Genomic DNA, 17,834 nt, shown 5'->3' with positions numbered 1-17,834 from the left:
CGATGTGGGACTCAGCCCCTGCTGAGCAGGAAGCCCGATGTGGGACTGAGCCCCTGCTGAGCAGGAAGCCCGATGTGGGACTGAGCCCCTGCTGAGCAGGAAGCCCGATGTGGGACTGAGCCCCTGCTGAGCAGGAAGCCCGATGTGGGACTCAGTCCCAGGAGCCCAAGATCATGACCGGAGCCGAAGGCAGGTGCTTAAGCAACTGAGCCACCCAAGTGCCCCTAGTTAAGATTATTTAGTAAGTCATTTTAAAAAGTCTCGGTTTATCAAAAGACCAAATTCCCAGTGGATCATGGGCAAGTCTGCACAGGTCCATATGGGGCAGTAGCCCACACCTTGGAGGCTGCATATTAGAACCAAAATACTGAACTTTCAATCCCTACACCGGAATAACCAAATTAGATTCTGGGGGTGGACTAGGATATTTGTCACACCTCTCTCCAGGGAGTGGGGGGCAGGGGGACTGAAAATTCCAACCCTCTAATCACATGATTGATTCTCCCGACAACCAGCACCCCCTCCTCCCCATCTTAGGGGATTTCTAAAAGTCACCTCATAAACTCAGTTGTAGTTGAAAAGGCTTGGTATGAATAACAAGACATCCATTTCACTGTATGGCTCAGAAGTGACTTCAAGAACTGAGGATAAGAGACCAAATACCATAATAAAACATCCTCCCATTTCTCTTACCAGAAAATTCCAAGGGCTTTGGGAGCTCTGTACCAGAAACAGGGACAAATGTACAAACACGTATACATACAAATGTATATACATACAAAAATACATATAGACATTAAAAATCCAAAATGTGTTTATTGGGGTAGCTTCCCACTCGTCTTGATTCAGGATGCTTTCAGTGCTGCTTCCATCTGAAGGAGCATCCTTCTGCAAGCCTTGCTTTTCCTACGGCAGGTTGGCAGAGGACAGCAGAGCAGCCAACACAAAACTACTGTGTGTGCATGGCTGAAGATGGTGGGGATTTTATCCTGTCCTGGATATTTCACGTCCATGAACTAGGACCTGGGGCTCTGCACCAGGCACTTCTTGTGTTTCCTCTTTTCCTCATCTAGAGAGGGATGAAGGAGATCCTTTGTGAAAGGCATGTTCTTGTGAGGAAGTCATCGCTGTTGGAAAATAGATTTCTTATTATAAATCACAATATACACCTCCCCAATGTAGGAGGCCATCATACAGTCTCATTAAGGGCCTAAATAGAATTTAAAAGGTAAAGAAGGGGAGAATTTGCTCCCCCACACCCTGGCTGCTCGAGCTGGGACATTGGTCTTCTGCTCCACGACCGAGACTTCCACCATTGGCACTCCTGGTTTCTAGGGCTTCAGACTTGGACTTGGAACTACATCACTGGCTCTCCTGGGTTTCCAGCCTGCTGACTGAAGGTCATGGGACTTCTCAGCCTCTATACTCACATGAAACAATTCCTTATTTTAAAAATCACGTATATAGGGGTGCCTGGCTGGCTTAGTCAGTAGAGCATGTGACTCTTGATCTCAGGGTCATGAGTTCAAGCCCCATGTTGGGCATGGAGCCTATTTAAAAAAAAAAAAAGAAATGTGGGATCTCGGGCCCCACCCTAGACCCGCAATAATAGAAAAAACCCATATCTAGATATTGATATGGAAATATGCTCCTATTGGTTCTGTTTCTCCAGAGAACCCTGATTCATAGGCAGTTCAGTTATTCAGAAAACAAAAACAAAAAACAAAAATAGGAGCCAAGTATAAGAGAATTGTATGGAAAGCAATTCAACTTCCAGCAATATAAGGCTAAGAACTATAATCAATCTGAAGGTATTGTCGTTATTTTTCATCTTTTAGTATGCAGTCATCTGAATCACTTCTGTACCAGTTGCTGAAATTACTCATTTAAGGAGAGCTAAGTTTGCTCCATCTAAATACAGAACCCACATAAGTGGAAAGATGGTAAAATCTTTCCAACTCCTGGTATGAAAATATTTTAAATATTTATCATTTAGTTTTATACGTGTATTTTAATATTTTATTATACTGCCTGCATCTTTCACGTTTATCTACAACCGTGTTTGACAGTAATTTCATTGATCAGGGATGGACAAATTATGGTCTATGGACGGTTTTTATATGGCCAAGATAGAAATAGTTTTTACATTTTAAATGCTTTTTTTTTTAAGATTTTATTTATTTATTTATTAGAGAGAGAGAGACAGAGAGCACATGAGAGGGGGGAGGGTCAGAGGGAGAAGCAGATTCCCTGCTGAGCAGGGAGCCCGATGCAGGACTCCATCCCGGGACTCCAGGATCATGACCTGAGCCGAAGGCAGTTGCTCAACAGACTATGCTACCCAGGTGTCCCTAGAGGTGGATTTTTATTTATTTATTTTATTTTATTTATTTATTTTTTAAAGATTTTATTTATTTATTTGAGACAGAGAGAATGAGAGAGAGCACATGAGAGGGGGGAGGGTCAGAGGAAGAAGCAGACTCCCTGCCGAGCAGGGAGCCCGATGCGGGACTCGATCCTGGGACTCCAGGATCATGACCTGAGCCGAAGGCAGTCGCTTAACCAACTGAGCCACCCAGGCGCCTGATTTTAAATGCTTTTTAACAAATCAAAAGAATAATGTTTTGTGACACATGGAAATTATATGGAAGTCAAATTTCAGTGTCCACAAGTAAAATTTTATGGGAACACAGCCACATCCATTTATACTAGGATGGGGCGTTATGTGGCTGCAACAAAGACCACATGGCCCTGCAAAGCCTAAAATATTTAGAGTCTGGCTGTCTACAGAAAAGGTTTGCTGACCTCTGTCCTAGATAGCAGAAGAATGCTGGTTTCATTTCCTTTGTGCATCAACTGGCCTTTCTAATGAAGGCGATAATTCAGATATGACCCTAGCACAGGTTTGGACCCGGCCACTCAAAATCTAATGGATAGGAAGACGTTTACTAAGCTATTTTATAGTCTATAAGGTGTGCGTAATAAATGTCTATCTGCTAAATTAGTAAGTAAATAACTGGTGAATCTGGGGGCGCCTGAGTGGCTCAGTCGTTGAGCGTCTGCCTTCGGCTCAGGTCTTGATCCCAGGGTCCTAGAATCAAGCCCCGCAACGGGCTCCCTGCTCAGCGGGGAGCCTGCTTCTCCCTCCCCCACTCCCCCTGCTTGTGTTCCCTCTCTCGCTGTGTCTCTCTCTGTCAAATAAATAAATAAAATCTTTAAAAAAAAAAAGTGATTCTAAAAGGAGATTAAGGGCATGACTCCACCTATGAAATGTATTCCCGATGTCGTTATAGGCAAGTTACTAAAGCAAAGAAATTGTAGCCAGAAGTTTACAAAGTTCTGAACGATGTTGTAAATATGAGATTAATTTATAGAAACAAAAGTATAAAATATAGTAGGATCCTCATGATACTTTGTGAGATGAGGAATAACTGTGGTACTCTTTTGTACCATTTAAAGATTTGCTGATTGTCTTATGACAAATCATTTTCCCCCAGATTAAAGATGTGCTAATATTAAGATTTATTTTGGGGGGGCGCCTGGGTGGCTCAGTTGGTTAAGCGTCTGCCTTCAGCTCAGGTCATGATCCCAGGGTGCTGGGATCGAGCCCCGCGTCGGGCTCCCTGCTCCGCGGGAAGCCTGCTTCTCCCTCTCCCTCTGCCTGCCACTCTATCTGTGCTCTCTTTCTATCTCTCTGTCAAATAAATAAATAAATAAATCTTAAAAAAAAAATAAATAACTGGTGAATCTGATAACATGTGGCCTCAGCAAGAAACTACAGAAAGACATTCTTATTCCTGCTGTACATTTGCACAGAGCTCAATGGCACATACTTCAAGAAGCATATCCGTATCTGATATTATAGCTCTTTCCCAACAGATTTATAGGACGTTAAAGTCACGGGGTGGGGGGACACCTTGTTAACCAGAGACGGTATCATAGAATCATAGATCTAGAAGGGCAATATTTCATACAGGTGTTGACTTGAAGCAGAACTAGGTTTGAATCATTCCCAAAAGATACATTTGCTCTTTAATAATAATAAAAATGATCCAGAGACACATTGTAACTTTCTGTGGTTAGATATTTCAGAAGGTCACAACTAAACTCCTAAAAAGTACTTCCTATTCTTCACCTTTAGTCTGCATATAGTAGCATGAGCATATTTTTGAGGCCATTCATTCAGTAACTTTATAAACAGCATTGGCCATAAAGTTTTGCAATTGTGTCTCCCTTCTCCTGGTCACCTTATTCTTAGTTTGGGGGCAGTGCTTGGTATATTTTTATGTGTTTAAAGGTTACCACCACTTGGGGTGCCTGGGTGGCTCAGTCAATTGAGCCTCCCACTCTTGTTTTTTTTTGCCTAGGTCATGATCTCAGGGTGCTGGGATCCAGCCACATACCAGGTTCTGTGCTTTGCAGGGAGTCTGCTTGAGATTCTCTCCCTCTCCCTCCCTGCCCTCCCCTCTCTCTCTTTCTCAAATAAATCTTTATTTTTTTTTAAAGATTTTATGTATTTGACAGAGAGAGACACAGCGAGAGAGGGAACACAAGCAGGGGGAGTGGGAGAGGGAGAAGCAGGCTTCCTGCTGAGCAGGGAGCCCGATGCGGGGCTCGATCCCAGGACCCTGGGATCATGAATCGAGCAGAAGGCAGACGCTTAACGACTGAGCCACCCGGGTGCCCCTCAAATAAATCTTAAAAAAAAAAATTATCACCACTTCTGGCATCCCTGGTACTCATAATGATGGGGATTAATAAATTGTGATAGTAAGAATATTAGACTTAGGGGTGCCTGGGTGGGTCAATTGATGAAGCATCCGACTCTTGATCTCAGCTCAGCTGTTGATGTCAGAGTTGTCAGTTCAAGGCCCACGTTGGACTCCACACTGGGCATGGAGTCTACTTAAAAAAAAAAAAAAAAAGAATTTTAGATTTGGAGTCTACAAATCAAATGTGAGTTCTGGCTTAAGATGGTGCCTACAATATTGTGGATGCTCGGTGAATATTTGTTCTCTTCTCCTTTTCTCTGTGAAGCTGGATGATTGACAGACTCTCTGTGAGCAGCAGTTTTCTTACCTATGAAATGGGAGATATGGAAATCATATGAGATGTTTTTTAAAACACTCACTAACCCTATGAAGCATTATGTAATTGAGAATTATTATAAGGAAATGAGAATTTAAAAATATAAGAAAAACTTCTCTGAGGTTGACTCTCAAAGGTCAGAGAGTCAACTTGGACATTGTCTTTCCCCCACCCACTACCAGATTTTGAGTTCAGAGAGATTTTTTTACTTGATAAACACAGACCTCAGGCCAGCCTTTCTTCATTCTGGCCAGCACGGCACTTAGCAGTAATCAATCCCCCAGTGAATTCTAAATGAGGGTCCTGACTTGTGCTGAATTTGCCTTGGAGGTTTTTCAGTACAAAGATTTTTTTAATGTGTTTCATTAGAAGTTATAATGAATTATCAATCAAATATTGCAGATTACTTTGCCCAATGATGTAAAGAATATATATAGATTTTTCTAAACAGGCTTTTTTTTTTTTTTTAATCAGAAGTTAAGAGAACAGCATCATTCTGGCTATTTTATACTAGACTGAAGGGGAAAGCCCATTTAAATACCCATTGACTATTTCAAATCTCAGAAAAAAAGTATTTGATTTTAACAATTATAAATACACTTATTTATTTAATTATTTGTGTGTTTGTTTGTTTGAAAGATTTTGCTTCTAAGTAATCTCTACACCCAACATGAGGCTCAAACTCACAACCCTGAGATCAAGAGTCACACACTCCTCTGACTGAACCAGGCAGGCACCCCTATAAAAATACTTTAGTGTTTCCTTTTCATAAAGGGGCCATGGTTTTGTTCTAGAAGTAAAACTAACACTTTGTTTTATTTCTATTTCTCTTTGTCTGAGAGCAATATTTTGGCTGTTCAGCAAGGTCACTGTCCCAACTACTCAGTTTGCTGTTGTCACATGAAAGTAGCTGTAGATAATATGTAAATGTGGGCAGGGCTGTGATCTCATAAAACTTTGTTTAAAAAACAAAAGACCAGCCTACAAGCTCTAGTTTTCTGACTCCTCTTCTATGCTAGTAAGTAAAGACCACCAGAAACAGCTTACTCTTACCCAGAAGAGTAGCAGTACAGAGAGTCCTGTCCCAGGGCTGTATCCGATCTCCAGCTAGCCCACAGGAAATCTGATAGTCTTGCCATCCCAAAGGACTTCACACTGGTCTACTACACTGGTGACATAATGATTGGAACAAGTGAGAATTCACAAGGACGCTTTATGATTCTCAAGGCATGTGCCAGAGGGTGGAAGATAAACTCTCAATAAGTTCAGGGCTTGCTAATTTGGTCAAGTGCCTAGGAATCCAGTGGTTCAAGGCCTGTCAAGTTATAGGGAGGGGAGGGGGGGAGATTAAATTTCTGCAACTTGCATCCCCTACCACTAAGAAACAATTCCTAACTCATATTGCATATAGTTTCAGAAAGTTACCTGACTACCCTTGAAGGTAATGAGTCAGATATTATTTGTTGGTACTTAGCATCATTTCCATTCCCTTTATGCTCTCCCTTTCATCATAGGAGCTGGATGAATGAGAACTACATTTCCCATAGTCCCTTGTGGGAGTGGTTCCCAATCCAGTTTAGGTTCTGCCAGTGAGATGTATACATGCATGGATTAGAAGGCAGGAGAGAAGTAGGAGCTATTCCTCTTTCTCCTGCAGCGGTGGTGGAAATGTGAACTTAAGACAGGACTTTTTGCATCAATTTCCCTTCCTGCTTTTTATCCCAAGGCTGCAAGGCAACCATGATCACTGATTTCCATCTTTTGCGTTTTTTTTCTGACTTCTGCATGAAAGCAAGGAATTTCAGATTCAGTTTTAGTGTATCTGGAAGCTGGGGGCAGCTCCCCAACTTTCACTCTGTAAGCCCCATCAAAAGTTCATAAGTACCTATTTCTCTGGCTTTAAATATTTAAATTGGTTTCTACTTTCTTGACTGAGATTTGACTGCAGACAGAAACAAGATCTAATTCATTTTTGCAGTTTCTATATTACTCAAGAAAAGCTGTTGATGAAGTGCAGCAGGATGACTGAGTAGATCCATCGCGCGCATGTTCTAATAATTTTGTCATGAAGCCCTTCATGGCATCATTCTATATCTTATAATGGTGCGGGTCATTATTGTTTGTGCCTAAATCTCAAGCAAATGAGTCCTCCTTAGGGATTAGCACAGCATATTATCACTCCCTGCCATCTGGCAGGCTGATATGAAGAAATAAACAAGATATTAGTTGAGATAAACAGTTTTTGCTGGTTTAATATCATATACAATTTGACCTTAAGTTCTGGGGCCACTTGGGCACTATCTCTTAGTAAATAACTTCAAGAGCACAGATAGTAGTAAAATGTTATAAAATAATCAAGAAGTGGTGTGCTTTGAATATTTATTATCCTGTTTTTTTTATTAACAGCTTATTGACATATAATTCAACTAAATGCACAATTAAAGTGGGCAAAATTCAATGGTTTTTAGTATATTTACAGAGTTGTGCGACCATCACCACGATCTAATTTTAGAACATTTTCAATATTCCAAAAAGGAACTCTGTGGAACAGTGCCCCATAGGATTAATGAAGATAAGACTATTGGGAAATTTAAAGTTTATTTTTCAGAGACCTGTTTCTCCCTAATTAGCTATTGTTTCTTTTCAAACCCCACTAACAAACCACTAGCTGTCTCTGCAGAGGCCTGGACTGACACAAATGAAGGTCATTGATATGGTTCCAGCCTATAAATGAGCAAGGCCCTGCATTCCTTACCTGAGATAATGATCCCAAGATCCATCTCAGAGCATGCCCATAGCCCATCTCCTTGTCCTCCAGATGAACTCCTGATGCCAACATTTGCCTCATTTTAAAGTTAAGTCTCCACCCCCAAAATGAACATGGGATGTATGTTACATATATGTTTGCTCAATGCACATGCTCCATCTTTCCTCACCAATAGTATAAATTTTCCTGCCCTTTTCATCAGTATGTATGTAATCCCAACCCCTATGACTATAAAAACTTATTCTAATCCTTAGTCGAGTGAGCTACCCTTTTGTCTCCTCATTTGGCTGCCTCTGGAATAAACCCTTTCCTTGCTACACACCCGATATCTCAGTGATTGGCTTTGCTGTGTGTTCTTGGGTTTAGTTGTACCTGTGACTATTCCAAGCTATCACCCTCTCTCTCCCCTCCAGCCGTAGGCAACCACAAATCCACTTTTTGTTTCTATGAATATGCCTAGCCTGGACATTCCTAATTTTCCCACATCCTCAGCAATATTTGTTATTGTCTTTTTGATTATAGCCATCCTAGTGGGTATGAAGTATCTCGTTGTGGTTTTGATTTGCACTTCCTTAATGACCAAATATGTTGAGGATCTTTTCATGTGCTTACTGGCCATTTGTATATCTTTGGTAAAATATCTGTTCAAATCATTTATCTGTCTTTTAATTTGGTTATTTTTAAAAAGTATTATTGAGTCAAAGGTGTTTAAAAAAAAAAAGTCTTCTAGATACAAATCTCTAACCAGATATATGATTTGCAAATATTTTGTCCCATTGTGTAGGCTGTATTTTCACTTTCTTAGTAGCGTCCTTTGAACTTTAAAATTTTGATGCAGTCCAATTTATCTAGTTTTTTATTTTTGTCATTTGGGTTTATGGTGTCATATTTAAGAAATCATTGCCTAACTCAAGGCAAAAAGATGGAATCTTATGTTTTCTTCTAAGAACTTTATACTTACCATCATTTTTAATATAATTTATTTAAATATGTTTCTATAATTTAATTTTTAATAATAGCTGGTCTTATTCACCAGGTCTCAGTTCCAGAAGTTTAACAATTGGCTCTTGCAGTCTGGCGTGAGCCAGCTCCAGCTCATCATTGGTACCAAGAGTGTACAGGGCTGGGTGGATCTAGAATAAAAACATTAGAACCAATAGGAGAAAGAAGCTGCTGGTCACTCACCCAGATCACTCATCCAGGAAAGCAGGGGTGCCCAGGGGAATCTAACCTCACTCCGAAATCTGGTCTTCCTAAAGGCAAGTAGAAAATTAATCTAAGGCTAATCCCATGAGGGACTCAGGTGTGGTTCCAGAAACAGCAGTTAAGAATGGGATTCCTTTGGACTAAATCAGAAGACAAGTTGGGGTCTGATGGTGGCAGCATTAGATTGATTTATATTCTATAAAACCCAAGAGATTAGCGACCAGGGAAATGAGTTCTAACTGAGAGAAAGAACATTGGTAGGAAATAAATGCGGTAGTGGCTCAAGTCATTAGATGAAATGCAGAGAAAGCTCCCATACTGTCACCAGACAGATCACCAGTCTTTGTGGAGTATGAAAGCAAAGTCAAATGATACTAACTACTCTGGGCTAGACCCATTGACTGGTAAAGAATATGAAAACTTGAGAGAGACAGAGGATACCAGATTTCAGAGTTAGCAAGAACAAAGGATTGAAGGACATCTAGTTCTGGTAGAATATCATTTGAGGTATCTGAATTACTCTCCCCTCACAACACTTTCTCCTTGATCCCTTGCTGCCAAAACCAACTAGAAATATTGGATGAACTATGTAAAAATATCTTTAAATGTTTCACAGAGTTGGCAGAACATTAAGGGATCTATAGAAACAACAAAAAAAGGAAAAGAAAAAGAGTCCTGAAAGACAAATGATCTGTAAAGCTGATGTTCACCCTTATGATCAACCTAAGGGACCTTTGAGTGTACATTTTGCAAATTACACAATATGCAGAAGATAGCAGATACAGCTAAGGAGCTATGCAAGATTGTTCCATAGATTTGAGATTCTAATAGGCAACGCTATCAGTATGAGTGAGCAAGAAATGAATCTATCCTAAAGAAGAAGATCTTGCAAATTTACCTGTCTCAACCTTTGCCCTGGGAAAATGGGGGAAAAAATTCCCTAAGACTTCATAACCTTAAGCAAGTCCTTATGGGGGTTTGAGGCCAAATTCAAGCTACCTATGTGTAGGGTTGCCAGGTTTACCAAATAAAATAGAGAATGCCCAGTTAAACTTGAATGTCAGATAAACAATGAATAATTTTTTACTATAAGCATGTCCCAAATATTGCACTAGAAAAGAGTGTATAGAAATGAATAGTGGTGGCTTTGAATGCATAACAGAACTTGTACTTAATTTGGTAGGCAATCTTAACTGTATGAGAAATCAGCCTCAAAATCTCATCACGGATAGCAAACCAGCTTTCAGAGTCCATGCTCTTAACCATTCCACTATGCTATGTATGGATGAGGATGCCTATTTACAGAATCCAGTGAATTTTTGGCAAAATATTAGGCACTTGATAAGTATTTGACTATTAGAAAAATTTCAATATTGCTGATGATTTGAGAAGTACAACTGTAGGGGCACCTGGCTGGCGTAAGTAGGTAGAATGAGCTGACTCTTGATCTCGGGTCATGAGTTCAAGCCCCATGTTGGGAACAGAGCTTACTTTTTAAAAAAAATAGGGGAAGGAAAAAAAAAAGAAAAGCAACTGTAAACATTTGGAAAGTACCAAATGAATAGTAAATTCAATACAGTGAGGGCTTTTGGGGAGCAGATACCTTGCCTTTACACTATCTTTTTTTCTTTAACCTGTAGAACAATCTGATATATTACTAATAAAATTCATTAAAAATCAAACAAGTTTCTCTTAACTTGGTAAGTTTACTTTTGATGTATGCATCAAGAAAATAATACAAATGAAAGGGGAAAAAAGTCCAAGGATATTTGAACTTTTCTGTAGTGTTGTCAAAATGATCAAGATTTAGGGACTGGCATAATACCACAAAACATCATACCATGGTGCAAATTATGCTATATATATAAAAAAATATATATATATATAAAATATCGATATATAATAGATATTTTTAAATAGCTATTGGAAAAATATTAAAGAAAAAGGTGGCATAAACTATTGTATATTATTTATATGGAGAAATTATATTTAGAAAATGTACTGTGTTACTACAAAATGATAAAGATTGAAAGTCAGAGGACCTTGGGTTGACACCTTAGGATGAGGGGATTTTTGCAGTTTTGTTGGTTATAGTTATTTTGGCTTTCTTTCATCATATAGCTAGGTCAACAGAAAATAAAAGATATTTTTTTATTTGAAACCACATAATATTTAAGCAAAGGGCTGTTAGGTAGTGAATATATTAAAATAGATGACTATCACTAAGGAAATCCTTTACTGTGTCAGGGAAAAGAGACTCAAGTTTCCTCCAACTCTGATTCTATTTCTTTCCGGCACTTTAAAACTTTTTCTATTTTTTTCATTCCTTATATCATCTAATTGATACAGGATTCAAAGAAAACCACATAATATAATTGCCAACTATACTCTGATGGGCATGCAAATAAGATTAGTCTTGCTAGTGCCATCTTGTGTAATATTGTTTTAAATATCAGTTACACAACTGAAAAATGAGGAATACTTATGCCAAGTAAGCAATAAGGTGATTAAATTTGGAAAGATGTGAAATCTGCTAACCCAGGTATTAATATCCTATTAATATAATCTGTTACTAGGTTGCTGAAAAAGAATCATAACATGCATTTAAAATGGACAAGGAGAAGTTCAAACATAAACCACATCAATACCTTCAAGCACATTAAGAGGACAGTGAAACCAACAAATAATATTTAGCCCCGATGACCTACAAAGTAGAATCTGACATAGCTTGTAACACTTTCATTTCAGTATTCAGAAGATCTTACCAGAAAGTAACAACAAGAAATCACTAACGCAAAATGGTCTATTGGAAAGCATGATGGTTGACATGATTTATATGATACAAAAAATAGCCAAGAAAACATGTGGTTTTGAGCTAAATCTTATAGGATAAACTATCAGATGAGAAACAAATTCCCAGCACTAATAAAATTCAGGAAGCCTAATTAGAGCTGTTAAGCCTAATCTCACAATTGGCATGTGACCAAAACATGGTCAGAAGTACCAACTGCTTTAGTGTATAAAAATAGAGATTATCTCAAGACCAACAATATAAGAACATTATTATCTCTAAGTAATGATACAAACTAGTACATTCCTCATAATATTAAATGATCCCATTTCATTTGATTGAAGAAAAAGAATCACGTTCTTGATGAATATATTCTTATGGTGATTATTTCTTATTTTTACCTGGAAAGGAAGAAGTGTAATAAGTATGTAGTAATTCAGGAAGCTGATGAAATGTATTCAAAGGAAAAAAAAGATTCTGATTGTAATCGCAAAGACAATGAAAGTGTTCTATCCATCATCTCCTAACTCCATACACTCGCCCTGGGTGTCCTCAAACAAACCCATAGTTTCAATGACCACTTGTATGTCTCTAAAACTTCTAAATCACCCAAATTCTTCCTTCATGTCTTCTCCTCCCAGCAAATGATTCCACCACCTATTTTCATGACAGCATTAGAAAGTAACTCCCTTGACACAGCCCCATCCAAAAACTTAACGGAATCCATCTATCCTACCAATCCTTCCTATTTCTCTTATCTAAGATCAGTGCCTTCATCTTGTTCTGACGTTATACTCCTAATATTACTTAACCGGTTTTATTCCTTTACTGTATCTCTCTCTACTAGTTCCTTCCCATGGGCATTTAAATGGAACGGAGTTGAATGACACTCCCACCCCTCAAAAGCTAGTGAAACTGCTCAAATTCTGGTGGAACATGAAAGTCCCACCACCCATGTACAATTGCTGCAAATTCTTACGCACGTACAACCATAGGACCCTCCCAGCCTCTAAGCAAGTTGTCCTCATGTGCTCTGTGTTCCTCAGCCTTCTCTTTGGTTTCTACAACGAAATCGCTCACACTTAAAACTGATGGATTTAATTATTGATTTTACTCAAGATGCCTGAGGCATGAGGAGAAGGGTTGCATTACCCCCCACACACTTACTGTCATCTTGCTCCCTCAACTTGCTCCTCTCCATCCTCTCACTTCTCATTCATCCACTTCATTCTGGATTGCTCTGAGAACTCACCCCACTTCTAATGTCTTGGTGCCAACCAATTTTCTCTTTCTCCACATTATTGTTTGCTAAGTTTTGCCAGGGCTTGTCTTGCAATCTCTTAAATCTAGCATTTCCATTTCATTTCTGGGCCAACACCTTAGTTCAAGTCTCTGCCTCTCATTCTTTGATGACTACAGTACCACAGTGAACTAGCTAGACTTGGGGCTTTGACTCTCTCTGCCTTCTCCAGTAAATCCTACACAGACATAAGAGATGTGTCTTTCTGAAGCCATCATTCACCATGTCAGTTCCAAGGTCAGAAGTCTTTAGCAAATCCCAATTCTTATGTAATAAAGTCCCGATTGCTTATCCTGGCATTTAAGACCTTCTATAATCTGGTCCCAACCTAATTTTCCAGCCTTATCTCCCAGACCTCTGAACCAGTCAAACTGGTAGACCCACTCTCTCGTACCTACTTGCACAGTCCTGACTTCCAGCTTGGAATGTGTTACCCCCTATGCTCTAACTCTCTCACTCCACTCATTTTCAGACCTGGTCTCAAATATTACCTCCTCTTCCAAGCTTTCCCTGGCTCTCTCAGGAAATCTTTATCCTTTGGACACATTATCTCATTTCTTTTGATCTGTATTAGGGTGACAATTGTCTCTGTTTGCTTAGGACTGAGGGGTTTCCTTGGACATGAGACTTTCAGTGCTAAAAATGAACAGTCCTTGGCAAACCAGGACTGTTGGGCACTCCACCTATAATATATGTGGTGAGAGTTCTTGGGAAGGAAGGGAAGGCAGTGACTTTTGTGGAAACCTGCTGTGGAAATTCAGATGTCAGGGCTGTCAACAAAAAACTCCAGGGAGGGAAAAGGAAGGTGAGGACACTTATTGGCCCTAAGGATAGGCCAGGTGGGGCTGAAGCCTTTAGATTAACACATAGCCAAAGGGACCCCATTTCTGCAGTTCCCTTCTACACACACACACACACACATTAATTTATTTATATTAAATAAATAATTAACTTTGAAGGAATTAGGAAGAGCAAGGGTGAATACAAAGATACATTCCAAGTAAAGGAGTTTTATCTTTTTTCAATTTTTATTTTTTAAGGATTTATTTATTTTTTTAGAGAGAGAGAGAGTGCACGTGATCAGGGGGAGGGGGCAGAGGGAAAGGGAGAGAATCCTCAAGCAGACTCCCTGCTAAGCTCGGAGCCTGATGAGGGGGCTTAATCCCAGGATCCTGAGATCATGACTTAAGCTGAAATCAAGAGTCAGACACTCAGCGGACTGAGCCACCCAGGCACCCCCCACAATGAGGAGTTTTAATAAGGAGCTAAGTGGGTGGGAAAAGTACAAATCTTAAAACCAAGAGTATCTAGACGGGTAAACAACATTTTCCTTTTATTGTTACCTTGGAAACAGAGTAGGAGTTATTCAGTGCTAGGAGAATTAAATACAACCCAGAAGTTAAGGTCAGGCTTTGTGGAGATTTTCTAATGCTAAATTGAAATCCAAGGTGAGTTAGAAAGTTTTGCTAAAATGGCAGCAGATTAGAGAATTTTGTTAGATTTGCAAGATGCACTTGCATTTCAGATCTGATATAGAAGAATATTCAGATCCGTTAAGAAAAGGAAACTGTTGTAATTGTTTCTTCTGTTATAGAAGAAAAGATGAATGAATGAAGATGTATTATATACAGATGAATGGTGAGAAAGGAAGCATGTATCTGTTAAATGTAGACGCATGTTAAAAGGGATGGAAGGACCAAGAGGTATCTAATAATCATGAGGCATTAGGTGTACATGAGACATCTGTAGACAGGGGTACTTGTCTCTGTACCTTTCCAATAGAGCAAGTATGTGTCAGCAGCTTAGGGAACCTCCCAAGTATGGGCCCCCTCGCATGAACCTCAGTGCTTGTCCACATAACACATATAAGCAGAGAAAGCTGATGGAGTAGCAGAGATAGACAGGATGAATGAATATTGCATACTCCAGGAAACACATTTGTATAAAGATTTAATATTCAGCCATTGAAATTATGGTATAAAAGAATATTTAATGACTGTGAAATTAGTCACAATATATTGCAAGGAAAAATGCAGGTTACAAGGCCAGATGCAATATTATTCTATATTTATAAAATATATGCTATAGCACACGTGTGTGTATGTATGTCTATATCTAGAGAGATATACTTCTGCTTGATATGTTATAGTTAATTTTAAATGTTATTCCATGAGTTTTCCTGAACTTAAAAATTGTATAAAACAACACAAGTTACATATATAAATTAGAAATCAGAGGGGCGCCTGGGTGGCTCAGTCGGTTAAGCATCTGCTTTCGGCTCTGGTCATGATCCCAGGGTCCTGGGATACAGCCCCACATCGGGCTCCCTGCTCGGCGGGAAGCCTTCTTCTCCCTCTCCCACTCCCCCTGCTTGTGTTCCCTCTCTTGCTGTGTCTCTCTCTGTCAAATAAATAAATAAAATCTTAAAACAAAATTAGAAATTTGAAGTCAGAAATATTTAAAATAATTTAAAATGTTGTTTCTTGACATTTAATTTTTCAGACCTTTTAATTGTGACTGGCTTCTGAAATAAATCTATTATTAAATAGGTGTGATGATTTTTTTAAATGTAAGAAACGTGGCCTCCCTTTGTCCCCTTTATTATTCTTTTTAATGTAATGAACAGTGATTTCTTAAACAAATGTTATACTCAAACATTAATTTAAAAGCATACATGTTTTATTGTTAAACACACATTTCTCATCCAACAAAATGAAAGGTCCTCCTGAGTTGCCCTGGATGACCAAGGGCCGCAGTTGACTTTCTACTGATAACTGGCTCTGTCTTGTGGAACTGTGTGACTTCATTTTCTTTGATAACCATTTGTAGATGTAGTTTATTGGGAGGACCAAAGAAACTTCTAGGACAAAAACTAAAGCAGCAATAACTGTTTTGGTAGAAATGCATGGGGATGAGACCATAACCCAAAAGAGAACCAAGGAGTTGGCCAGATGCATGAGCCAATTCAGCAGCAGGCCCTGAAGGTCAGAGAGGGTGGGAGCCCAGGAGTGTTGTTGCAGCTTGAACTGGAACCCTTCCAATCCAGTTCTCTTGTCACTGTACATTGTCCTCTGGGGAGAAAAAGGCTGTACGTGTGAACTGCTAAAAGATAAACTGAGTCATATTAAATTTTTAAGTTTATTTGAGCAAACATTGTTTTGAAGCTGGTGGCATCTAATCTAGCAGAGAGGAAGGAGCTCTGGATGGGGAGCTGTACAAAATGAAAGACTCTTATGAGCAGAAGGGATGGGAACAAGGAGGTTATACTAGGAACAAAAACTGTGTGGATTCTTGCAAGGTTATTTTCCTTGAGGAGGTGGCAGGGATCTATCAGGCAGATTCCTTAACTAGTGCTGATCAGGTGACTCCTGACTGACTGGTTTAAGATTCCATTTCTAGGACAGTTGAAACTATAATTAAGTCTTGGTTTGGTGATGTGGGGCTTGACATAAGTGATTCTGTTTTGGGCCTGTTGTCTTGTTTTTAACAAAAGGAACATGCTATCTCAATGAATTATCTCTCAGAGGTCCAAATAATCTTCTGTGTCACCTTATCCATTGTTAAAAAACAAAATTCAACTGAATACATTTGAAGATCAAATTGACTTTATTCAATGATTCATCAAAAGGGGCAGCATATCACCTAGCAAATAAAAAGGAGCTCTAAATAGGTGAACAAAATGTGAGACTTTTATAGTCAAAAGAGGGCAGGGACAAGGAAAGGGCAGATTACATTATCTTTCTTTGGGGGATAGAAGGGGTCTATCAGGTGGATTACCTCACTAGTGCTGACCAAGAAATTCCAAATTTACTGGTTTAAGATTACTTTACTGGAAGAGGTTGAAATTGTCATTAGGTTAGATATGAAGTGCTGGTTTACTTACGTGACACTTAGCATAAGTGACTCCATTTTGGGTCTGTTGTCTCTGTCTCCGCCTCTCTCTCAACACCGCCAAGCAGAATGTAAAGCACGGGGGAAAACTGGTGTTCTCATTTGCAAGAGATTGTAACCCTGAGGACTGAGACGATCCACGTGGCCAGGTGAACCACCAATCAGCCGATGTCTGGTGAGGACTGAGAGCTTCCTGGAAAGGAGACTGAACCGGAGGGGCTCAGAGAGGCAAAGGCAGCCTGGAAGATTCATTAGCGATGTCAGACACCATTTAGAACCCCAGATGTATTTTGGAGGTATTTCACCAGAGTTCTTGCTAGAGCAGGTAGGTTCATTTAGCAATTAACACTCACATGTTAATGTCAGCGTCAGCTGTTTTTTTGCCTTAGGCTGTGAAGCTTTAGGACATTATTACTTATGATACTGTTTCTTTTTTATGAAATTTATTTGGGTGTGTTGCTTTCTTTTTTTGACAAATCTGAGTATTTAAACAGATCTGATGCTTATAAAAGTTTCATTCATTCAACAACTATTCATTGAGTAACCTCTATGCACTTGGAAATACTAAGACTTTGCTTTCAGGTGGTGACTAGGAAATGTCTGGTAAATAAAGGTTGTTTAATAAGGTTCATTATGCAGATATGAGTTACTCTTCTCTGCTGATAGGATTTCTACCTCTTCCGGAATTGGGGAACATCTTTACAAATGGAAATTTATGTCACCCTCACAAAGTGATTTTTTTTTATTCTTATGTTAATCCCCATACATTACATCATTAGTTTTAGATGAAG

General features: G+C 39.2%; 1 pseudogene; it reads right to left on the bottom strand.

The window, feature by feature from the left end:
* Positions 1-856: 856 nt before the first annotated feature.
* LOC110583622 lies at positions 857-1,106 on the bottom strand (annotated as a pseudogene).
* Positions 1,107-17,834: the final 16,728 nt, after the last annotated feature.

The sequence above is a fragment of the Neomonachus schauinslandi genome, chromosome 8 (genome assembly GCF_002201575.2).
Source record: "Neomonachus schauinslandi chromosome 8, ASM220157v2, whole genome shotgun sequence".
In the NCBI taxonomy this organism is placed as follows: Eukaryota; Metazoa; Chordata; class Mammalia; order Carnivora; family Phocidae; genus Neomonachus; species Neomonachus schauinslandi.
Note: the sequence above shows the minus strand (reverse complement) of the source record. Positions and strands in the feature narration are given on the sequence as shown.